This window comes from Mixophyes fleayi, chromosome 5, assembly GCF_038048845.1.
Source record: "Mixophyes fleayi isolate aMixFle1 chromosome 5, aMixFle1.hap1, whole genome shotgun sequence".
Lineage (NCBI taxonomy): Eukaryota > Metazoa > Chordata > Amphibia > Anura > Limnodynastidae > Mixophyes > Mixophyes fleayi.
The window spans coordinates 142,348,661-142,373,927 of NC_134406.1; the positions used below are offsets into that span (position 1 = coordinate 142,348,661).

Below are 25,267 nucleotides of genomic sequence, written 5' to 3' on the forward strand. Positions count from 1 at the left end.
AGAGGCATACAGCTGACAATCTGTTACAAAAACTAAGGGAGGACATTGCAACATGGCTTATCCCGCTTGGACTCTCCTCAGGATATGTAATTTCTGATAACGCCACCAATATTGTGAGAGCATTACAGCTGGGTGAATTCCATCACATTTCCTGTTTTGCTCACACAATAAACTTGGTGGTGCAGAGCTTTTTAAAAAATAACAGGGACACGCAGGAGATGCTGTCTGTGGCCCATAAAACATCTGGACATTTCAGGCATTCTGCAACAGGGTGTAGCAGATAGCAGCAGCAACGAGAGCAATTTAAATTTGCCCTGCCACCAACTGAAGCAAGAGGTGGTGACAAGGTGAAATTCCACACTGTATATGCTTCTACGGATGGAGGAACAGTGAAAAGCCATCAACGCTTACTCCACAAGCCATGACATTGGGAAATGAGGGGGGATGTATTTTACTCAAGCACAGTGGAGAATACTTTCCGTTTTGTGCAAGGTGCTAAAACCATTCGAAGTAGTCACCTGTGAAGTGAGTTCAGACACTGCCAGCTTGAGTCAAGTGATTCCCCTAATTAGACTTTTGGAAAAGCGGCTTGAGAAACTGAAGGAGGAGATTAAACAAAGAAATTACGCTAAGTATGTCGGACTTGTAGATCAAGTACTTTATTCGCTTCACCAGGATCCAAGATCAAAATCTTGAAATCGGATAACTACATTTTGGCGACTGTGCTTGATCCTCAGTTTCAGAGCTATGTCTTCTCTTTGTTTCCAACTGACCCAGATCTGAATAGATGCAACGAGCTCCTGGTGAGCAAGATGACAGCTCAAGTGTTACGTGCCAGGACGGCGTCTCCTCCTTCAGCTTCTCACTCAACTGCTGCTAGACCCAGGGATGATGCAGTTGACTCTGCACCAAATTTTGACATCTGGTCTGGGCTAAAAGAATTGATAAAAAATCTTGACACCTCTGCCGTAACTCCACCTGATCCAACTGTCAGCATCCAAAGGATGGTGGAGGATTATATTCACGACAGCATAGAAATAGACACATCAGACAGTCCCTTTACATACTGGGAGGAAAAAAAGGGAATTTGGAGACCCATGTACCAACTCTCTTTTGCACTGCCTAAGCTGCCCACCTTCCAGTGTGTACTTGGAAAGAGTTTTCAGCACATCCGGGAACCTTGTCAGCGATCGGCGTAGGAGGCTACTTCCTCAAAATGTGGAAAAGATGATGTTCATAAAAATGAACTTCAAGTTCCACAAGGAAGGCCTTTCCCGCCAATTATATCAAAATACTGAGACTTCTGTAATGGTGGATTCCAGCGGTGATGAATTAAAAATGTGTGAGGATGATGTACACACTGATGAGGGTGAGGATGAGGCTGAGCATGATGACAACAACATCTTGCCACAGTAGAGTTTATTAACAGCACTGTTACCTTAGGTGCCTTAAGCCCATTGTTACCTTGTTTTGTGGTTGCCCAAATGAACCAAGCACTTCAGTTACAAGGAGTGGCACTTTTGTGGCTGAAGTGCTTGGTTTGTTAAAGTGTGCATGTCCTTTTTAAGATCCAACATAAGGGTGAGTGGGAGGACCGAAGGACAATTCATCTTGCACAACTTTTCTTTTCTGCCACAGCTGTGTGCCAATGTGTCCTAGATGTGCTAGGAACTGCCGTGTGTTTGAGTCATTGCTCTGTCGCTTAGCATCCAGCCAGGTCACTGCAGTATTTGTCTGAAAGTGTATGAAAATAATATTGTGACCTGTTATGTGGTCAAAATTGACTGCAAAGGACTTGAAATTAGTGTTATTGAGGTTAATAATAATGTAGGATAAAAAAAGAGCAAAATTATGTGATTTTAGCATATTTTTCTAAAAAAATACAGATTCAATGCCAAAACCAAAACACACGAGGATGGTTTTGCCAAAACCAAAATCAATACCAAAACATGAAGCTAATCCAGATCCAAAACAAAAACCAAAACCAGTTCACGGGGGTCAGGGAGCATCTCTAATCCATACCAGCAGACTGTTACCCTGCATAATAGAAGCCAGGGCATTACCGATATTAGCCGTTGGCCCCAAAGTGCAATGATTTGTTACATGTACCTATATATTTTGCAAAGTTATGTATTTCTTTATCACTCAGCTGTTGTATTTTGTTGTAAATGACTTGATTTTTCATCCTTGTTAATTTCCTGAATTACTACAAAAGACATAGTAGAGTAGATAGGGCTGGTTACTGGCTACATTGTGAAGTGAGAACCTCATCAGTTAGGACCATTCCAGGGACAGCAGGGATAAGGCTCTCACTGCCTCTTGGCCCACTACAAGGTTTATATAGGTTTATATATATATATTTTGACACACAATATCTTTATGTGCTGTATGTTTTCTCACTAGAACCTGATCTATTTGTTATCTGTTACCTTAAAGTAAATATTTTTATTATTTTGTAGTAAAAGTAATCTGAACAGTCTTATATTTCCTATAAGTTATATGATTGTATAAAGCCCAAACTATCTAAATGTCATTTATGAAACTGGAAAAGGGTGAAGCACATTCTGTTTTGTGATGTCATGCAACTGGTTTTAAGCAAATGCAGCTGTTTTTATGGGCGATGCATAGACTTGCTGCCAAGGCAGAGGATTATTTAAGACACAAAATGTAACATTCTCCGATGGGAGGAGCTAGGTGGTTGGGGTTTGTTCCTCACTGACTATGTGCGTATGTGCGTTCCACTGACAGGAAGTTCGGCATTTGGAACACAAGTTTGCGTTCCAAATGTCGACTTCCTGTTAGTGGAACGCACATGCGTTCCACTGCGGAGGTAAAAGGCAGAAGATAGGGCTAGGTAGCGGGCGGCTGCTGCGCCCCCTTGGGCTTCCGCCCTGGGCGACGGCACCGCCCGCACCACCCTAGTTACGGCTCTGACTATTTCCTCTGCTGCTCCCATCCTTTTACCATGTCAGTGAGCATGCTTACTCCTACAGTGAGCCTCCAGTTACAGTAGCACAATGGGGAACAGCAAAGTACAAGTGCCAACTCAGGATGCAGAAGGGGAGATGGCAAATTCCTGGTGGATGTCCAAATTTCAGTTTTTGGAAGTGTCAACTTTCACAGAATCAGGACAAAAATTTGCAGGGTGGGAACAGTAAAAGGTGATTTTAAACTACTGCACTACTAACTGGATTTTTTAGTATAAATATTTTTATTACATGGGTATTTCCGCACTAATAAATGCATGCACCAACATTAAATATGCTTGGAATGTAGAAAAGGTATCCCATTGAAAGTACAGAAGATAGAGGTTATGTTTCCTCAGTAAACCATGGAACACCCCTTTATATGTGTCCTCTCCTATTAAATCTTGTGACACAATTCGAGGCACATGAGTGCATTTACAATAAAACCATATGTATAGAACTTACTTTAACTGTAATCTCTTTTCTACTTTATATCCAGTCTTTCCTATGAGATAAAATTATGAGAACATTTAATGTTTGCCTTGTTATAGCTGTTCCACAAAATAATAGAACTACTTCACAACACATTATAATGTAACCCACTGCACTGCAACAGCAGCCCCAGTGGTATACTCATCTTTAGTCTGTAAAAATAAAGCTGTAGTCTTAACTGCAGCAATACTGCTAATTAGTCTTATATTCTGTGCACAGTGTATGCTTTTAGCACCATCATTATTCTTAATGGGAGCACTGTAACAAGGACCAGCTCAATCCACATAATAGTGTTAGATATTTATTGCCAAGTGTTTATGCAGTTCTGGGATATGATAATATTACCTTTCCTGAGTTTAAGTTTTTAATGTTACAAAAAAAAAATCTTATACTTAGTAAGACATTATCAATAAAATATTTTAAGCCATTTTGGAACATGTAGTAACACAATGTACATCAGTGATGGGCAACTCTTGACTCTCCAAGCCTCCATTTGCAGCTCCCAGCTCCTTCATTCATGATTGTCAAATTTTTTTGTTACAACTTGCAACACTTGTTTAAAATGTCAGCTGATATGTTATTACAAATAGGTGTCTCTTTGTTTGATTAAATGTGTTAAAGGCTTGAAGAGCCAAGAGTGGGAGGGCTGCCTATACGGCTTATGAACTGTATCAGGTTGCCTATCATTGATGTAAATCATATTTGATTTACTCTTGATCTTTTGATCATAGATCTGTTGTTGATATTTTGTAGTATGTAGTATTTCTGTTACATTGATTGCATTTGTTTTCTGATTTATCTTGCTGTTATTTGAATGTGGTACCATGTGGAGAAAGAGCAGAATGTCTCTCCCTATTTTACTCTTTTTATTTTCCATTTGATCCCTGCCTGTTTTATAACTCTAAATAGAAAAAGTAAGCTTTTGGTGTAACATTTTCTTACAAATAAATGTTATTGTCAGATTTATCAGAGGCACAGTATTTACTGTAAATGTATGTAACAGGAAATGCCTACAATTCAAGGATGGTTCTAGGAGCCACATATGGAAAAATCTACTCTTTAATAATGAAACAACTTGTAATACTAACACATCTTTAATATCATACAATTAATCAACATTTCTATTCTCTAGTGTCATGTGTCAAGGCCTACATACTTCAGTGGACACATGCAAGTCCTCTTCGCTGTGGCTTACATGGGATTATAGATGTTATATTATCATTGAACGTTCAAGTACATGGTTGACCAACCCACATTGTTCATAATTTAGTATTTTATACTAAACTCATTCTTGACTCATACAACCACTACACATGAGTGTCTCAAAAGGTAGTTTAGTACAGTTTCCATTAAAATTCATGACAGTAATAAAATATTATTCTTCAGATGAGAGGCACAGACTCTACTTAACCCAATTAAGCTGGGATAAAAACAATATGGGTGGTGAATTTTTATGTGTTCAGATATATATGTGAAAAACTATTTAGATATAAAAATTGGACCAAAACCAATACAGCTTGGATCACATTGTATAATTAACATTCAGTTCAATAATTAATCATGGGCCTCATGAGCTTATATAATGACAAGGATTTATTTTGGGCAGCAGGATTGGGGGAATGGGGCAACATATTTTATATAAGGTCTCCTTATTTGTTATAGTAGCTTTAGGGAACAAGTCAAAGTTTCATTTACTCAGTTTTAGAGTATGTTATTTCATATAAAATGTCCTCTCATGTATCATAAAACATATCGATAAGTTTAATATTAGTAAACTAATCCAAAACAGTGCATAATCATTGCTTCTCAGATGAAACTAAACTTGGCTTGTTATCACACGATGGCTGCAGAAACAAACTGTCTCTGATGTCAGATACCATCTGGAGATGCAACTTGTATTCAACCATCTACATACATTTAGTTTTGAAAAAACCCATTTCCCACATATCTAATATCTTTACATTGATAAGTCATTACAGCTCCAATAAATTATAAAGAGTATTGAAAATCAAATATTCTTATAATAATGTTCATCTATATTAATGTCTGTAAAATCTACCCTTTAACATGATGAAAATGGCACTTTGGGATGCCAAATACAGTATATCTATGGTTCATCAAACTAACTGCCTCATTTAGAGTTGAGTGGTATAAATATATGCATTTATGTACTGTGCATGCATACCAAAATGCATCCTTATTTAAATTTAAACTTATCTAAGACTTGTGGGAACTCATACCTGTAGAGGCGGGAACAAGTGTAAACTTAATACAGAACGGATGGGTAGCACGCTCCCTGGAAATACACCTAATGAGACTTTTCCCAAGATCCTCATCATCATCAGTCCCAAAATCGTCATCATCATCACCATAGTGTATTTATAAGGTGCCACAAAATTCACCGGATAGCCGGTATAACAAATCATACAAAAAACAATTAATACATGGAGGCTTGGTGTAAAGATTTATGATGAGGATGGTGATGATGACACTAGCAGCACTGTCTAGCTGCTACTGATTTACTGTTTGCATTTTGACCCCTCCAGCTGATTAAGATACTTTATGTCAAATGCAGCAGTCTATTAGCATTTTTATTTCTCATTTCAATTTGACTGCTGCAGGAAAGAAGATCCCCATTGGACTATAAAGCTACTGTTGGTGTCATATGTTGCTGCTTGTCTGGATGCTGGATCTCCCCACCAGTCCTCACATAGCATTAATATCTCCATCCCAATAGCAAACCCCAAATTATATTATTCCCCCTATCACACTTTACAGCATTTGAATACTGTGAGAGACAGACTCCTTTGTCTGCCTCCAATACAGTTCTCCGCAAGCTCCACATTTTCAGAGGGAAGGATAAGAAGGAAGTAGCAGGGAATGAAGGAACTAGCAGGGCATGAAGGAAAGAGGAGAGGGAAGAAAGTGGTTTGCCGATCTGTGATGCAGCTTATACATTCCTGGGGGAACTTAGAGCCTACCGATGAGGACTGTTGTCAATCCACCACTGGTCTCAGTACTTTCCCTTTCATTAGCATTGACATGAACACATTAACATTGTAGCCACTGACTTTGTCTGATGTCTGATCTTCTCTCATTATCACATACATAGCAAAATTCCTTTACTAGAAATAATAAAATAATTTCTGCTGGGTAATAATACAGGACAATACTTGGAAAAGAGTGCTTTCATCATATTACTGCCTAAAACACTGTAAGCAAGAAATTATTTAACAAAAAAGGATGACTACATTATTTTTTAAGCATAGCTAGTATGAAACACTAAAGATAAGGGTATGGGGAAGGCTACATCTGGCATTTAATGGGGCTTTAATGGCAGAATTATTGTACAGATGGCTGAAAATATGCTGATGTTCTTTGGAAAAAGGTTGCTTGTTGTTTAGGAATTAAATGACCACCTCCTTTTTAAAAACAAAAATGTGAATAGAATAAATATAGAGTATATTCTTATGATGTATTAACTAAATGGCTATAAAAAAATTAAGAATATGTATTCTGATATATTAGGTATGTAACTTTTACAGATATCTGTCACACTCCGCTCCCCGGGTAACTCCACCCGAGCCTCCAAACACTGACTATCACTTTAAACCTCTCTTCCTAGTACAGGTTGTCAGCCACGGCTTGCACCTGTGATTACTTCACCTGTGTGTTAGTCAGTTCTGTCATTGGTCAGCCTCCCTTTATAAGGTCCCTCCTTTCACCTTCTCATTGCTGGTTCTTCAAGTCATACCTGACCTGATTCTGATGTCTCCTCCTTGATCCATATCCTGTGGCAAACTGTGCTCCATTGCTGCTGTATCTGGACTCCACTGATCTCTGTGCACCACTTTCACTACCTGTGGTATCGCTATAATCAACACCTGCTACCTACTCGGTCTGCACTGCTGACTACTGCTGTCTTGTTCCACATTCCATGGTAAGCTGTGCTTCATCGTTGCTTTGTGTCTGGATTCCATTGATCTCTGCACACCTGTTCCACTACTGTGATCAACACCTGCTAGCTACTCGGCCTGCACTGCTGACTACTGCTGTCTTATTCCATGTCCCGTGGTAAGCTATGCTTCATCGCTGCTGTGTGTTTGGACTCCATCAATCTCTGCACACCTGTTCCACTACCTGTGGTAATCGCTATGATCAACACCCGTTATCTACTCTGCCTGCACCGCTGACTACTACTGTTTCGTTCCACATCCTTGTGGTAAGTTGTGGCTCATTGTTGCTGTGTATGTCTGGACTTTGCTGATCTGTGAGCACCAGTTCTGCTTAGCCATGGTAACTGCTGTGATCTACGCCCGCTATCTACTTTGTCTGCACCGGTGACTACTGCTGTTCTGTTCTACATCTCTGTGGTAAAGCTGTGGTTCATCGTTGCTGTACATATCTGGACTTTGCTGATCTTTGTGTACCTGTTTCATTTATCCGTGGTGGTCACTAGGATGAACGTTCGCTTCCTACGTTACTTGCATCATGCTCAACTGCTGGCTTGTGTTACATCCCTGTGGTGAGCCGTGGTTCATCTTTGCTGCATATCTGTATTTCGTTGATCTGCTCATCTTCAGTTAACATCATTGTACTGTGTATCATCATCATCATCAATTATTTATATAGCGCCACTGATTCCGCAGCGCTGTACAGAGAACTCATTCACATCAGTCCCTGCCCCATTGGAGCTTACAGTGTAAATTCCCTAACATACACTCACACACAGACAGACAGAGAGATAGAGACTAGGGTTAATTTTGATAGCAGCCAATTAACCTACTAGTATGTTTTTTGGAGTGTGGGAGGAAACCGGAGCACCCGGAGGAAACCCATGCAAACACGGGGAGAACATACAAACTCCACACAGATAAAGCCATGGTCGGGAATTGAATTCATGACCTCAGCGCTGTGAGGTCGAAGTGCTAACCAATTAGCCACCATGCTGCCCATGGTGGCTAATTGGTCATGTTCCACTCCGTAGTGGTACTTGTTGTAACTTTACTCATTAAGTATTCAATCTGCACTATTGAACTTTGCTGACGGTTACTACTTTCTTGTATATCATCGTGACCATCATTTTCAATTTATGCTAACCTTCAATGAACTTTGTATTTATATTTTATAATAAAGTGGTAAACTTTATTATCACCATTTGATGTCCGAATTGGATCTTTCTTCTGCTGCTTAAATCTGTTCTCCACCTGTCTCACTGGGAACTTCCCTCGAGGGCCGCTACCTGCAGGGTGGAAGTCACTGAATTCCAAATTCCCTTGCAGGAATCCCTGGTGAATACCTTCCATCTTGTTAGACTCCGCGCCTCTAGGGTAGTCTAGTCAATACCAGTTGAGACAGCGGGATCTCACTCATTCATTAATGAGCTAACCTGACAATATCTATGGTCCTCAAGACATCCGTTTAATGTTCTTCCACATGTATGAAGGACCCTGCACATTAGTGAGCTTACATTCTAAGTGAAAGGGGGTAAAGCTGAAACAAGAGGAGCGAGCATGGCTCAGAGTGGAGATTGAGACAGTTGTGAATTAGTGACATTAGTGTGAGTAGTATCATCGGGCATAAGGTAAGCTCTAAAAAAGAGATAGGTTTTCAAAGAGCATCTAAAGATTTGAAGGCTGTGGTAAAGCCTAATTCGGCCTGGTAGGAAATTTCATAAGTCGGTAGCAGCGAAGGAGAAATCTAGTAGGCAGGAGTGAGAGAAAGTTACCAGAGATGAGACAAGGCACAGAGAAAAGCACGGGTCAGATGTAGACCTAAGAGGGTGGGAGGGAGAGTATTTTGATATGAGATTTAAGATGTATGAAGGGGTGATATTGTTGAGGCTTTTGTCAGTAAGGGAGAGTAATTTGAATTGAATTTTGGAGGACATAGGATGCCAGTGTAGGGAATTGCAAAGTGGAGCTTCAGATAAGGAGCAATGAGAGAAGAAGATAAATTTTGCAGCAGCATTTAGGATGGACTGAAATGGGGACACATGGGTGTTGGAAATGCCAGATAGTAGGGGGTTAAAGTATTCAAAGCGAGAGATGATGAGAGAATGGATAAGAGTTTTGGTAGCATGCTGGGTAAGAAAAGGGTGTGGCAAAGTTTCTAAGTCAACAGGACTGGGAGAGAGTCTGGATGTGAGGAATAAAGCAGAGAGCGGAGTCAAGTGTGACACCAAGGTGGCGGGCTTAGGAGACTAAGGAAACTGTGGTGTTGTTGACAGCAAGGGAGATTTGAGTGTAGGTTGTAACTCTGTGAGGAGGGGAGATGATAAGTTCTATTTTAGACATGTGAGCTTTAGGTAGTGTTGGGACTTTCCTGCGGGTACAGCAGAAAGACAGTTGGCTACACAATATAGTACAGAAGGGGAGAGGTCATGGGTAGAGATATAAATGCCGGTGTTGTCAGCATAGAAGTAATACTGGATGCTAAATGAGTAAATTAGTTTACCAAGAGAAGAAATCTACAGTGAAAAAAAGTGAAGGGATACAGTACAGCCAATGGGAGTTGAGGGGAGGATGTGCCAGAGGTAGAAACACTAAAGGAGTGGTTCGATAGAAAAAAAAGCAGCAGTAAGGTCCAGAAAAATGAGAATAGAGAAAAGACTGTTAGACTTTCTAGTAAGTAGATCATTAAACACTTTTTTGAGACCAGTTTCAGTGGAATTTTGGGGGTGAAAGCCTGATTGCAGAGAGTCGAGAATGGAATGAGAGGAGAGAAAGTGAGGTATTAATACACTTATATACTATACATGTTTGCTATCTGTTCTGTGTTACCAATATATGCGGAGTGGTTTATAGATCAGTTAAGCTCTATACTGCAATATTCCACAGCAGCTTTCGGGGTAGCATTTGGTTTGGTACACAAGAAAAGCATATATCTGAATGGGCCCTTAGAGCAGGAAAACAAACTGAATATTATCAGTAAGCTTGTCTAGGAAATGTCCTGCAAATAACTAAACAACACATAAATACAAAATGGTAATACAAGCCTTGAATACAGGTTGCCTGATGTGTAACTGTTGCACTAGAATTTATTAAGACAGATAGACAATTGGCTATTGAGAACCTGACAAGACATTTGTGGATTGTTTTGAAAATATAAAACTACATATTCCATCGGCTCCAGGACTGCAAGGGATGCAGGATAATGAGTTAAAAAGCAAGTTTGAAGAAACCATCATTCTCTTCTCACTGAGCAGTGAGAAGATGGAAGGCTTTGCAAAAATCTTCATGTACAACCACAGCAGGCAACAGCAGATAGCAGAAGCAGTGATACAACATTTTGAATGTCATAATCTTATGGAACCCTGAACTGAACAACAGATGGTTCTTAAAAGAGCATCAGTGTCAAGGACATACAGGAGAGTACAGCAGCAAGAGATGCCATTGAGTGAGATTTCATCCACAGGGTCTTGTCCTGCCAGATAGTACTATATTGATGTAGTAAACTGAGTACTATAGTCTGACCAGGGTAATTCCCAGCCTGTGCTGTTTCTACAATCCAGTATAATAAGTATTTAAAAAACCTGTAAGTGCCTAACAATGGGCTCATCTTGGTAAGCAATATGAAGGTACTCTATTCACAGCATAACAGCTGCAACCTTATTCACTATTGGGGTGGAAAGAGCTACTAACTCAGAGTGGGTGTGTATGCCAGTGTACTGTCATACTGTTGCCCATACTACACAGGGGCTTATTTATAATTCTGGGTGATTTTCTATTGTTTCTTATCACAACAATAGCAAATTCGGTTTTACACTGATTTAACAAAAAATAATCACTGGGGCAGCTGTGATGATCAGCTCCCTGGCGATACAGAATGGCAGCGGTAAAAGGAGTCTTACCGCTCCTCAAGCTACTACAGGGTCCTGCTGCGCAAGAACAACCCAGGAGGCACCCCCATGAACCCAAAAGGTCCTAAGTCAACTACCTAAGTCACCTGGTGACAAGTCAAGAGTAAGTGACCATACGGTTCCCACGTTACACCCCCCGGGTAACACCTGCCAAGGGGAAACAAAATAATTTCACTTAAGAGCAATGGTTCCCAAATTTTTGCAGTTCACGGCACCCTTAGAGTCTCCAAATTTTTTCAAGGCACCCCTCCAATATAATTATTGAGCAGTCCTGTTTTAGAAGTAGTTGGGTCAAAAAATTGTAATAAGTATTTAGGTCAGGACAGAAATACTTATTTAGTTGTATGCAAAAATACCCCCTCTGCATCCAGACACTCTGCCCCCTCTGCATCCAAACACACTGCCCCCTCTGCATCCAGACACACTGCCCCCTCTGCATCCAGACACACTGCCCTCTCTCACACTGTCCCCTCTGCCCTCTGTCACGCTGTCCCCCCTCCTCTGCTCTCTGTCACGCTGTCACCCTCCTCTGCCTCTCCTCTGCCTCGCTGTCACCCTCCTCTGCCTCGCTGTCACTCTCCTCTGCCTCTACTCTGCCCTGCTGTCACCCTCCTCTGCCTCTCCTCTCTGCCTCGCTGTCACCCTCCTCTGCGTCGCTGTCACCCTCCTCTGCCTCTCCTCTGCCCCGCTGTCACCCTCCTCTGCCCCGCTGTCACCCTCCTCTGCCTCTCCTTTGCCTTGCTGTCACCCTCCTCTGCCTCACTGTCACCCTCCTCTGTCTCGCTGTCACCCTCCTCTGCCTCTCCTCTGCCTCGCTGTCACCCTCCTCTGCCTCTCCTCTGCCTCGCTGTCACCCTCCTCTGCCTCTCCTCTGCCCCGCTTTCACCCTCCTCTGCCTCTCCTCTGCCCCGCTGTCACCCTCCTCTGCCTCGCTGTCACCCTCCTCTGCTCCCTGTCACCCTCCTCTGCCCTGCTGTCACTCTCCTCTGCCTCTCCTCTGCCCCGCTGTCACCCTCCTCTGCCTCTCCTCTCTGCCTCGCTGTCACCCTCCTCTGCCTCGCTGTCACCCTCCTCTGCCTCTCCTCTGCCCCGCTGTCACCCTCCTCTGCCCCGCTGTTACCCTCCTCTGCCTCTCCTCTGCCCCGCTGTCACCCTCCTCTGCCCCGCTGTCACCCTCCTCTGCCTCTCCTTTGCCTTGCTGTCACCCTCCTCTGCCTCGCTGTCACCCTCCTCTGTCTTGCTGTCACCCTCCTCTGCCTCTCCTCTGCCTCGCTGTCACCCTCCTCTGCCTCTCCTCTGCCCCGCTGTCACCCTCCTCTGCCTCTCCTCTGCCCCGCTGTCACCCTCCTCTGCCTCTCCTCTGCCTCTCCTCTGCCCCACTGTCACCCTCCTCTGCCTCTCCTCTGCCCTGCTGTCACCCTTCTCTGCCTCGCTGTCACCCACCTCTGCCTCTCCTCTCTGCCTCGCTGTCACCCTCCTCTGCCTCTCCTCTGCCTTGCTGTCACCCTCCTCTGCCCCGCTGTCACCCTCCTCTGCCTCTCCTCTGCCCCGCTGTCACCCTCCTCTGCCTCTCCCCTGCCTCGCTGTCACGATCCCTCTAACTCCTCTGCCGCTGGCCAGCCATATAAAAAAAAAATAAAGAACACAGTAACTTAACAATCCGCCGGGCGCCAGGACCCAGCAGCCTCCTCTCTCCCGCAGCAGCTGTCACTGAATATCGACGTCAGTGACAGCTGCTGCGGGAGAGAGGAGTCTACTGGGTCCCGGCACCCGGCGGATTGGTAAGTTACTGTGTTCTTTCTTTTTTTTTTTATATGGCTGGCCCGCGGCACCCCAGTGACAGCGCCGCGGCACCCCTGGGAGCCGCGGCGCACAGTTTGGGAACCGCCACTTTAGAGAGAAAGAAAAAAGAAGTGCTCATCTGAACTGATTGTTGTTTATTTATTTACTGTTCCTTAGGTTGCAGTGAAATCCTCTATGTACTCTGTAACAAAAGCAAAGCATTGTCAGAATGACTCATAATTAATCCAATAAACCATTCATTGAGAGATAATACTTTTTATCTTAAGATCTGCTCCCAGCATTGAACAAAGGTTAGTTATAATACTTTTAGTTCTAATAAATTCCTGAAAAATGTCCACTTTTGTGACCATGACTAGCAAAGGTTTTCATATAGGTTTAGTGGTCATCATTCTCATGCTCCTAATTAGCAATTACTGCCATAGTCTGTCAGATTAAGCACATCAGAGCATAATCAGAGCAGAAACAGAGAACAAAAAAGGTGAATATTTTGAATGCTAAATACTAACATTAACACTAAAAAATACAGTACAAATATAATAAAATGTCTTTGTCCATCTTCTTGTTAGATGGCAAATACACTTTAATCACTGAATAAAACAGAGAGAAAACTAATGTTATAGTACACATTTATGTACATCTAAAAGGCAGGGCCCTCTTAAGAACATCTTGGACCCCCGGGCACAGCAGTGCACCTGGGCCCCTATATATACAAAAAAAATATATGATTATATATATGGGCCCTGCAGCCCAGGGGGGCCCGTCGGAGGCAGCAAAAAAAAAAAAAAACCTGGGAAAAAAAAGACATTACTTACCTTGCGGTCAGCTGGCGATCCGGCTCCCTCCATGGTCACCTCCTCAATTGTGCTCGCAGTGCATGTCGGGCGTGACATCATCACGCCCGCCCGACATCCATTGCGGAGAGCGACAGAGGAGAAGACCATGGAGGGAGCCAGATCGCCAGCTGACTGCAAGGTAAGTATTGTCTCTTTTTTTTTTTCCAGGTTTTTTTTTTTTTGCTGCCTCCAACGGGCCCCCTGGACTGCAGGGCCCCCAGGCACCTGCCCATTGTGCCCAATGGGAAAGACGGCCCTGCTAAAAGGTTGTTACATTTTCTATACAAGAGGCATGCAGGCTTTCTTTCCAATGTATTGCAAAACTAAAGTTTACTTACAATGAATTGCTAACATACAATCTGCAAGAATCTGGACATTGATGCCTTTCTCTACATAACCTTCATCCTCCTCTGCTGCACTCCTGTGCTGCTCCCTACACTCTTGTCGGAGTATGATGTAATTTTCTGTGTCCTACCTCTTAGGGAATGCAGGGTACTACAGTTGGACAGGCAGTGCTGGGCAGCCCCCTAATGCCATGGGCATTATATATATATATATGTGTGTGTGTGTGTGTGTGTGTGTGTGTGTGTGTACAGACTGTAAAAAAGGATAGGATGAGGTGCCCATGGCAGTAGGGGGCTGTGTATATATATATATATAAAACACCCCCTTTCCTCGGCTAATGGACTCTTCACCTTTTATTCAGTGTCGGACAGTGCCTTCACCTTGTCTAAGTATTGTAGATTCTTTGTGGGGTAGTGTCCTGGAGTTAGCAACACCAGGGACCAAGGAACCTTCTGCCTCCCTACAGTGCACCACAGGCACATACAAAGAAAGTATTACTACACCAGGCTGATCTTTGGAAGTAACACTGTTTAGCAAGTTGCAAGTTTATATGGAGGCGTGGACTCCTAAAGTTTTTGTATATTTTTTATATCAAAAATATATCTCTTTGGCTCAAACAATGGCTAACCCGAGAACAATACTAATTAATATCCAATACACAATTTACACAGGCCATACTAGTTTTATACCACTAAGAGATACCTCTATTTCTTCTAATGACTGAATATCTCTCTGAACACAATAACTATCACTGGTAATACACACTAAACTATATCACAGTTACTTTAACTTTGCTAACACATATCACACAAATGTAACTGAATATTAAACCAATGTATATAATCATGCAGTTTTTGTTAATAGGCAGTTTAAACTAGAGATGCTCACTTACCCCCATGTTTTGGTTTTGGATCTGGATTATCGTCGTGTTTTTGTTTTGGTTTTGTTTGGTTTTGTTTTGCAATTTTGTTTAAAAATTAATGTTCTTGGATAAGGTTATTCTAAAGCTAATAAATTAGGAAGGGAACAGTTTAATCCCTGGTAGGCCGTCCTTAATTTTGCACACAAACCTGATTGTCTTCCTCTTCATCTTAGCCTATTGGCAATGCAGCTATCGTCTTTGGGTGTATATTACACCCTACACTTATAGTTAAATATATAAAGAAATGGACAAAGGCAGTTTGGTTTCTGTCTCTCTAGGCCCCCCTCCACTTGTAGAAAATACCAAAAAATTCAGCCATTATAGACTGTACAATATAAATTGAAATGGACAAAGGCAGTTTGGTTTCAGTCTCTATAGGCCCCCCTCCACTTGCAGTTAAATAGAAAAAAAGTAGCCTGCATAGACTGAACAATATATAAAATAAATAGACCAAGGTAGTTTGGTGGCTGTCTATGACCCCCTCCCGCCCTCCACTTGTAGTTGAATAGAAAAAAAGCAGCCTGCATAGACTGTAGAGTTAGAATATAAATGTAACCCCCTGTCACCCCCCCCTGTGTGTAGTATGAGGTGCAAAGGGTACACAATGCACCTCCTTCTCAAGCCCTGGCTAGCTGATGGGCATGAGTATAAATGATCAGGGGGTCCCTGCACATGCAGGTGTTTCTTTGTAGTTAGTAGGACACAGGTAATGTCACTTTGTGGTGCAATGTAATAAAAGTCACAATAATTTGGGCGCCAGACCATCTCTATAACAAACTCAACTCTTTATTTACACTCCTCTTCCTCCAGCACGATAATCATAATGGTTACAGCAATAAAGAAAAATATATACAGCTCCTTACTCTCTTCAGCACAGTTCTTAATGAGCAATACGAATATGGTTGCAAATATCTTATTACTCCTCCTGCACAGTTCTTAATGTTATCCAGATGTTATATAACATAACTCACATGTCTCTTACACTCTGCAGGGCACTCACATGGATGCTTACAGGCAGGCAGCTTCTCCTCCATGCAGCTCTGACACACTCTGTGTACCTCTCAACTGCAGCTCACTCACCCCTCCTCTGCGGGGATGATGTCTCCTGTGCTCTGACACTTCACTCTGTGTACTCTCAGCCTCAGGATCTGACAATACAGCTACCATGCCTCTTGTAGATACCCTCCTCCAGGGTCTCTTTCATGTGAAGTGTCCCCCTCTATCTTGGATTCTCAATAGTGACATGGAGTTCTCCCCCTCATCCAGGGCACACATTCCTTGCCCTGGTGCAGTCACCATGCTCAGACTTCCAGGGAATGCTGGGGGAGCCTGGGAGGAAGCTCCCGCTCCCAGTCTCCAGCTACATCTCTCCTCTCCTGTGTCTCCTCTCTCTCTCTCTCTCTCTCTCTATCTCTTTTCCCCCCTTAATGACAGCCCCTCCTTCCTCTCACTCAGTCTCACAGGCTGGGCTGGGTTATCACCATGGTAACCAGTTTATGTAACTTTTCATAAACTTCTAGCTTACCCTCTAGGTGACCCCTCCTGTATTCACTTAGGTCTAGGTTTTACTAAAATGCCACTAGGGGGCGTTACATAAAAATAAATGGACCAAGGTAGTTTGGTGGCTGTTTATGACCCCTCCGCCCTCCACTTGTAGTTGAATAGAAAAAAGCAGCCTGCATAGACTGTAGAATTAGAATATAAAAATAAATGGACCAAGGTAGTTTGGTATCTGTCTGCATCAGACCCCCTCTCCACTATGAGTAAAATAGAAAAATATTCAGCCGTCATAGAGTCTAGAATATAAATAGAAATTGAGAAAGGCAATTTGGTATCTGTCTGCATCATAATATTCAACATCATCATTAGTGCCCTCGTCGCCTACACACATCTCCCCCTCATCCTCTTCTAATTCCAAAGTGACATCCTCAATTGGTGTATCACCGGCTACACTCGGGCTGTTAAGGCACACATCAGCAGAACTGCTGAAAGGACCCTTCTTTATGGGTACACTAACAGAATGCTCACAATTAGACATAGCACTGGTGGATGGACTCTCCACAGGGATTGGTGTCATTTCTGATTCAGAGCATACATTATCCTCTTATGCCTTACTGTTTTCTTGCAGCTTGGCTTTCACGCGTAACAGTAGTTGTGCACCACTTTTAGACTCCAAATTACTTGGTCTTGCTTAGTCATGAGTGACCGTACAAGAAGAAGGCTCAGTAACATTTTTTGATCTGCCACTAATAGAGAAAGGCGAAGGCCTCATTCTTTCTTTGCCCTGCGTGTGTAGAATGGCATGTTGGCAAAAAAAAAATTATCGGCAGTTAACTTTTCCTCAGTTACATTTCTTTTTCGCTTCAACACAGTAAATTTTATTTTGGTGTGTTTTTTTCCCCAGATTTAAAAAGACTATGTACCGTATATACTCGAGTATAAGTCGATCCGAATATAAGCCGAGGTACCTAATTTTACCACAAAAAACTGGGAAAACTTATTGACTCGAGTATAAGCCTAGGGTGGGAAATGCAGCAGCTACTAGTAAATTTCAAAAATAAAAATAGATACTAATAAAATTACATTAATTGAGGCATCAGTAGGTTAAATGTTTTTGAATATTTATTTCAAAGAAAAACCGTAAACTAGCTCTGTAAGTGGAAAAGAGTCAACAAAACCAATATGGTATCAACAATAACTTTTTAAAGTACAAAAACCTTAGCGCAATCAGCAACAAGCTAAAACACAAGAGTTAAAATCCTTCAAAACTGGATTCCTCCTCATCATCTGTATGTCCAAACAGAGCTTCAACTCTATCTGGTGTGAGGCTATCAGCATAGACATTGTCGTCATCACAGAGTTCACAGTCATCACCATCACAGCTGTCGTTCTCATACAAAGCGCTGTCTTCACTGCCATCCATAGCATTACTAATACCACATTTCTTGAAGGCGCGTTGCACCATGTCCTCTGGAATCTCTTCCCATGCATCACGAACCCACTTTGCTACCAATTCTATGTCGGGCTTCCTCAGATTTCCAACTTTTGTCAGTTGGGCTTGACCAGATGACATCCATTCATGCCACATCTTTCGCACACTGTCTTTGAAAGGTTTGTTTAAACACACATCTAGGGGCTGCAATACAGATGTAAGCCCACCTGGAATAATGGCCAAAGTAACTTGAGAAGACTTTGCCAATTTTTTTATGTCATCAGATGTGTGGGCTCTGAACATATCCCATACTAGTAATGATGTTTTTTCTTTAAGGCTGTTCCTGGACGTCGGTTCCAGATTTCTTCCAGCCATTTTTTTGTTCCGTCTTCATCCATCCAGCCTTTAATATGTGCACGCACTGTAATTCGTGGTGGGAATTTGACCTTTTTAGGCAAGGTCTTTCTTTTAAAAATAATGACAGGCCGCAGCTTAGTTCCATAGCCAAACATGACAGAACGACTGTGAAATGTTTTTTTTAATTTCCTGTGGTTCTGAGTAAAATAGTTTTTTCTCCCAAACTTGCCACAGTTCTGTTGCTAGGAAGATCAAAGGTCATAGGTGTTTCATCCATATTCCCAATATCTCCCAGGTCAAAGTTAGTGATATCACTTTCTCTTCAAGGTCTTTTGGCAACTTCTGTAAAATCTTTCTTCTTTTCCGCAAACATAAGGCAAACCTATTCATAAAGCGGGTACACCATCCTGCTGACGCAACAAAATTTTCAATGCCTGGTGCTTTTAATTTGTCATCTTCAGCCATTTGAAGGGCACGTAAGCGAATTCCCATACGTGTCACGCAGTTACCATTTTGACGACACTCTATAACCCATTTATGCAATTCAGTCTCTAGAGCTTCATATGAAGTCGTTAAACCACGTCTAGCTTTTTTTGCCTTTTTCAAGTCAGCTTTCATTTTCCGCCACTCCCTCACTTGTTTTTCGTCAACACAAAATTCCCTACTTGCAATACTGTTATTGCCCTCTTCTGCTCTTGACACAACCTTAAGTTTGAAACCAGCTTCGTATGACCTGCGTTTTTGTTTTGGTCCAGGATTAGAAGTACTGGGATCCATTTCTAACAGGATAAAAAAAAAACATCTAGTATTTTATGCACCTTATTATGCTCATCTTCTTTTTTTTTTACTTTACTTTTATACATTCAGTTGAGACCCCAGGCTTCCACTACAGTGGAAGCACATTCATTAGAAGCAGCGGCACCCAGCAGTTATGCTGCTCTAGATAACAGTGACCCCCTGTCAGGATGTGTGCATTGCAATTAGTGAGCGCATCTCGGCTTCTCATCAGCACCCTCGCCGCTAATTGCTCTGGCGCACGGTCCAAATCCTTGAAGACACACATACTGTACTTCCGGTTGCTTTGTTTGTGAAAGATGGGTGATGTTGCAGGGCTGAATATCAGCACTTCTACCTTACAGCACTGGGGTCATGAGTTCAATTCCCAACCATGGCCTTATATGAGTGGAGTTTGTATGTTCTCCCCGTGTTTGCGTGGGTTTCCTCCAGGTGCTCCGGTTTTCTCCCACACTCCAAAAAGCATACTGGTAGATCAATTGGCTGCTAACAAATTAACCCTAGTCTGTCTGTGTATGTTAGGGGATTTAGACTAAGCCCCAAAGAGACAGGGACTGAAGTGAGTGAGTTCTCTGTACAGCGCTGCAGAATTAGTTACGCTATATAAATAAATGGTGATGATGATGATATCTGTCAGTTTACAAAAATACCCCCTACCCCCAAACAGAATACAACAAATCTTTTCAAAGTCTGGTTTTATAGGTAATGTACAGAACAAAAAGCATCCAGCGCAAATATTGTCCAGAGATATGGATATGCAAAATCTAAATAAGTATTAAATTATATATGCTTAAAGTCATTATAGGACTAATGACATCTAATTGATAATCTATGCAAAATCCCAGCCGGCGTGGTTATACAAATACATTTATTAAAAAAGCCACAATCAGATACAATATACTGACAAGGAGTGGAATATTCCCTCCTGCGCAAAATAAGAATGATATATACAATCTATAAAAACAAATGTATTGTTCCCAGACTAGACATAAATAGGATGATTGACTGGTGTAGCAATACCAACATGTAATATATCACAAAGGATATATAGGAGATCCAGACCTCAATAAACAGTACTGAAGAGAATGGTGGTATATCTGGAGGCTCCAAACTGTATAGGACATAACAATAAGGAACAATGCAGAGCAGTGTTGGGAGTGTATAACTCACAATTTCTTGATAGCCGTGCTCAGTCCGTCCGCGGTATTCCTTAAAGACTGCAAGCAAACATTCAGATTGGGTGCGCAGCCTATAATAGCTGTCTAGACACAAAGTCATATGAAGGAAAGTTCCTAGCTCCGTTTGGTCCTACCACTCCAATAGCGCTATAGCGCTATTGGAGTGGTAGGACCAAACGGAACTAGGAACTTTCCTTCATATGACTATGGAATACCGCGGACGGACTGAGCATGGCTATCAAGAAATTGTGAGTTATACACTCCCAACACTGCTCTGCATTGTTCCTTATTGTTATGTCCTATACAGTTTGGAGCCTCCGGATATACCACCATTCCCTTCAGTACTGTTTATTGAGGTCCGCATCTCCATCACCCGAGTATAAGCCGAGGAGGGCTTTTTCAGCACAAAAAATGTGCTGAAAAACTCGGCTTATACTCGAGTATATACGGTACTTTTACATCGCCTTTCCCAGATGACGTACTGGAAACACTACCATCAGGACTGGTGACAGAACTGGGTTGCTGATTCTGCTCATATGTGGACTGCTTTGAATCCATTTTAATTAGCCCAAAGCACTTGTAGTGCCAAAAATTGTATTAGATAGATACTGCTGACAAATATCACTTTTGACAACCAGAAAAATTACTGTAAAACACTGGGGAATATGGGACACCCCAAAAACACTTGGAGTGCAAAATATTGTTTTAGATACTGCTGACAAATATGACTTTTTTTGACAGCCAGAAAAATTACTGAAAAACACTGGGGAATATGGGACTCCCCAAAAGCACTTGCAGTGTCAAAAATTGAAAAAAAAGCCTCCTCTATCATCCTCTCTTACTGCTCTAACAATTGCTAATACAATTGGTATTAATATTAGAATTGTATAGAATAGAATAGAAACAATAATGTGTCCAATTATTGCTCTGTCCCTGTGCTAATATAGCATGTGACCTAACCCTGCTCTCTCCCTCTGTCAAATGGGGATGGATTGCTGTGGAGGCTGGTATTTATGCTTTTCAAATCTCGCGAGAACCGAGCTCAGTAATACGAAGACATCACGATGACGTTTTGCCTCGATTTCAATTCCGAATGGGCGGGAGAGCTCGGCTCGGTACTCGGATAGGCGAAATTCGGATGGATTCGGATCTCGGGGAACCGAGCCCGCCCATCTCTAGTTTAAACACAGATCAAACACAGATCACTTCCTCTTTTTCCCAGGTTATTTCCTTCAATTTAACACAAATGCAGATTACAATTTACACCCCGCTGCTCCCTCTCTCTTCTTAGGCATAATCATACAGTCACTTTAATAAAATCTGGCTACTCAGCATACAGTTATAGACTTTCCTGCAGATGTTATATATGCTAACTGTGGGAAAGTCTATGCAGTTATTCTCAGTTTTAAACTCACTCTCTGTCCCCTATCTGTCCCTGCACTTCAACCTTGATATTATATATCACAGTCCCGCAAAAGGGTATTATACAATATGCTTCAGGTTTCCCCACCTGTTCCTTACTTGACTAATAACACAATACTCAGTCCAAGCAAAATCAACAATGTGGTAAACATGGGTTAATTATCAGTGGCGCACGCAGGGGGGGTTTCTGGGTCTCCAGAAACCCCCCCCCCCCACCGCTAAAAAGTGCCCTACAAGTGCCCTACTGTAGTATACAGCAGCCGCGGCGCTGTCTAAGAAGCATTCGCGGCGGTGCTGTATTGTATAAAGCACCGCCGCGGACGCTTCTTTGCCAGCGCCGCGGCTGCTGTATACTACAGTGCAGCCGAAACGGCGCTGCCGCGCATGCGCGGCAGGTCTCTAGATTTATTTATTTTTTTACGGGGGCGGAGGAAACCTCCCCCTGAAAAATCCTCCGTGCGCCCATGATTATCCCTACTGTTCTCCACTATCTGCATCCAAGGTAGCTCCCCTGTTCAGGTGTACGATAAGCTCACTCACTAGGAAGTCTTTTCCACTCTCCCTTTCCATCTCCCCCTCTCTGGGGTCTCACTTTCACTCACACCTCTTTTCTTCTCTCCAGTTGTCTTGTTGCAGAGGACTCCCTCAGGATGTCTGTCTCCCTGAGTCCCCCTCAGAAATCCAGCTGCCGTTTCTAACTGCTCATCCAGAAGCTCCTGCTCCCTGCTGTATGCTGAGAGATGTAGTTCTCTGCCTGCAGGTGAGGCATCCAAAGTGCATGCAGGTACAATGAGTGTCTGCAGGCAACAGTGAAGCATGGCGGAAGTTCCTTGCAAGTTTGGGGCTGCATTTCAGCAAATGGAGTTGGGGATTTGGTCAGGATTAATGGTGCCCTCAATGCTGAGAATTACAGGCAGGTACTTATCCATCATACAATACAATCAGGGGGCATCTAAACGGCTCCAAATTTATTCTGCAGCAGGACAAGGACTCTTAACATACCGTCAATGTGATTAAGAGCTTTCTTCATTGTAAAGAAGAATAAGAAGTCCTGCTGGTAAATTTATCAAGCTGCGGGTTTGAAAAAGTTGAGTTGTTGCCTATAGTAACCAATCAGATTCTAGCTGTCATTTTGTAGAATGTACTAAATAAATGATAACAAAAATCTGATTGATTGCTATAGGCAACTTCTCCACTTTATCAAACCTGCAGCTTGATAAATTTACCCCCTGGAAGTGATTATATGGCCCCCACAGAGCCCTGATCTCAACATTATTGAGTCTGTCTGGGATTACATGAAGAGGCGGAAGGAGTTGAGCAAGCCTACATCCACAAAAAATCTGTGGTTAACTCTACAAGATGTTTGGCACAACCTCCCTGCAAAGTTCCTTCAAAAACTGTGTGCAACTGTACCTAGAAGAATTGATGCATTGATGCTGTTTTGAAGGCAAAGGGTGGTCACACCAAATATTGATTTGATTTAGATTTGTCTTCTGTTTATGCACTTTGCATTTTGTTAATTGATAAAAATAAATTATTAACAACACTTCCATTTTTGAAAGCATTCCTACATTGCAGCATTTTCTCCACACCTGCCTAAAACCTTTGCACAGTACTGTGCGTATATGTATGCATATATTCTATCTCTCTCTCTCTCTATATATATATATATATCTTTTCAAAAGCTGGAGCATTGACATTGAACCATTGCAAGCAAAATGCAAACTCAGAAGAGAACCTATTAGATGGCACCATTCTGGAGACAAGAGTTATACAGCCTCACATCAGTTTGACTATTTTTGTTAATGGGGCTTGCAGATGTTCGATGCAATAATTTGGATATATCAATCTAATGACTGGGTACAAGTCTAATATAATAAGAATATATATATATATATATATATATATATATATATATATATATATATACACACACACATACAGTATATATATATAGTGTAGGAAAGTGGTTGGCTCAACAAACACAAGTTTGTTAGATGTTTTAAACAATGGAAAAAGCTTAACATGCTAAATGATTAAGGGCTGCTCAGCACATAGTATTTAGGGAGAAAGACTATATTATATTTGCTTATTTTAGCAATGTGTTCCCTATAAACATTACAAAAAGAATGTCTGTATTCATACATCATTAACTTTATGGGTTTAATCCTCAATGTACCATATTATTACATTACTAATTCACAGAGCCATTTAAACAGAGGCAGCTTGTTTCAGTCTTAACACATGAGACTAACTGAAAATACTCATGTCACCTGCTCAGATAAAGTTATTTATATAACAGCAGTTGCAGACCAACCATTACTGGAAGGGGAATGGTGGCTATATGCCTGGAGGTGAGGGGGGCCATGATGCTCGTCTGAGCCATTGCATACATAACATACAGTTTTGGACTGAAAGCCCCAAAGGAGCTTCACTGTGCATGCACTGGGCCTCATGCATGTTCAGCAGAGCAGAAGCCTCTGTAGGATGGACTGGCAACACCATCACAAAATGTGCTATGGTGCTTGGTGATGGAATATTATGTCCCTGTTTAAAAGGATATTTGAATTATCAGTTTTGAAAGCTGGGAAATGGTTAAAATCCATAAATCCTGTGAAATACAACAAATACTAGTGTTAACATTTTCCATGTAACCTGTTATTTTTATATGTGGAGCGAAGTATCATCATCATCATCATCTGTTTATTTATATAGCGCCACTAATTCCGCAGCACTGTACAGAGAACTCACTCACATCAGTCCCTGCCCCATTGGAGTTTACAATCTAAATTCCTTAACATACACACAGGTCAAGAGAGACTAAGGGCAATTTAATAGCCGTCAATTAACCTACCAGTATGTTTTTGCAGTGTGGGAGGAACCCCACGCAAACACAGGGAGAATATACAAACTGTATGAAGCAGGTCTTGAAAGTGAAAAATGTGTCCTATTGAAAGTAGAAGCTAAGACCTTATTTTTAGCAAATGAGCTGTGGTCCCTTTTTTGAGCTTATATACAGTAAATAACTCTGAGATTGAACATGTTGGCATGTGTCTCATTAGTGAGTGGCTTCTTCCCTCTTTTGGTGAGTCCTGACTAATAATGTAAGTAGAGGAGTTTGCTGAAAGAGAAAATAAATATTGCTAATGGAGGAGCCTTTTGATTTTTGTATATAGGACCCCTGGCCAGGGTGTAAAGTAAGTGGATACATTTTTCTGTTGTTGTAGGACCATCCACATACTTTACACAACTGCTGAAAGACGCAAAAGTTTTAAATCTGGAGTTAATATTTGAATTAAAAGAATGTGTATTATATGTAATTTGTCTATAAAATCATGCAAGTGGAAGTTGTATGTAAACA

The 25,267-nt window shown here is 41.8% G+C and overlaps 1 protein-coding gene across 2 annotated transcripts in view; it reads right to left on the minus strand.

The window, feature by feature from the left end:
* GABBR2 (gamma-aminobutyric acid type B receptor subunit 2) overlaps window positions 1-25,267 on the minus strand; it is a 683,104-nt gene that overhangs the window by 73,418 nt on the left and 584,419 nt on the right. The gene's annotated exons all lie outside the window — the stretch shown is intronic.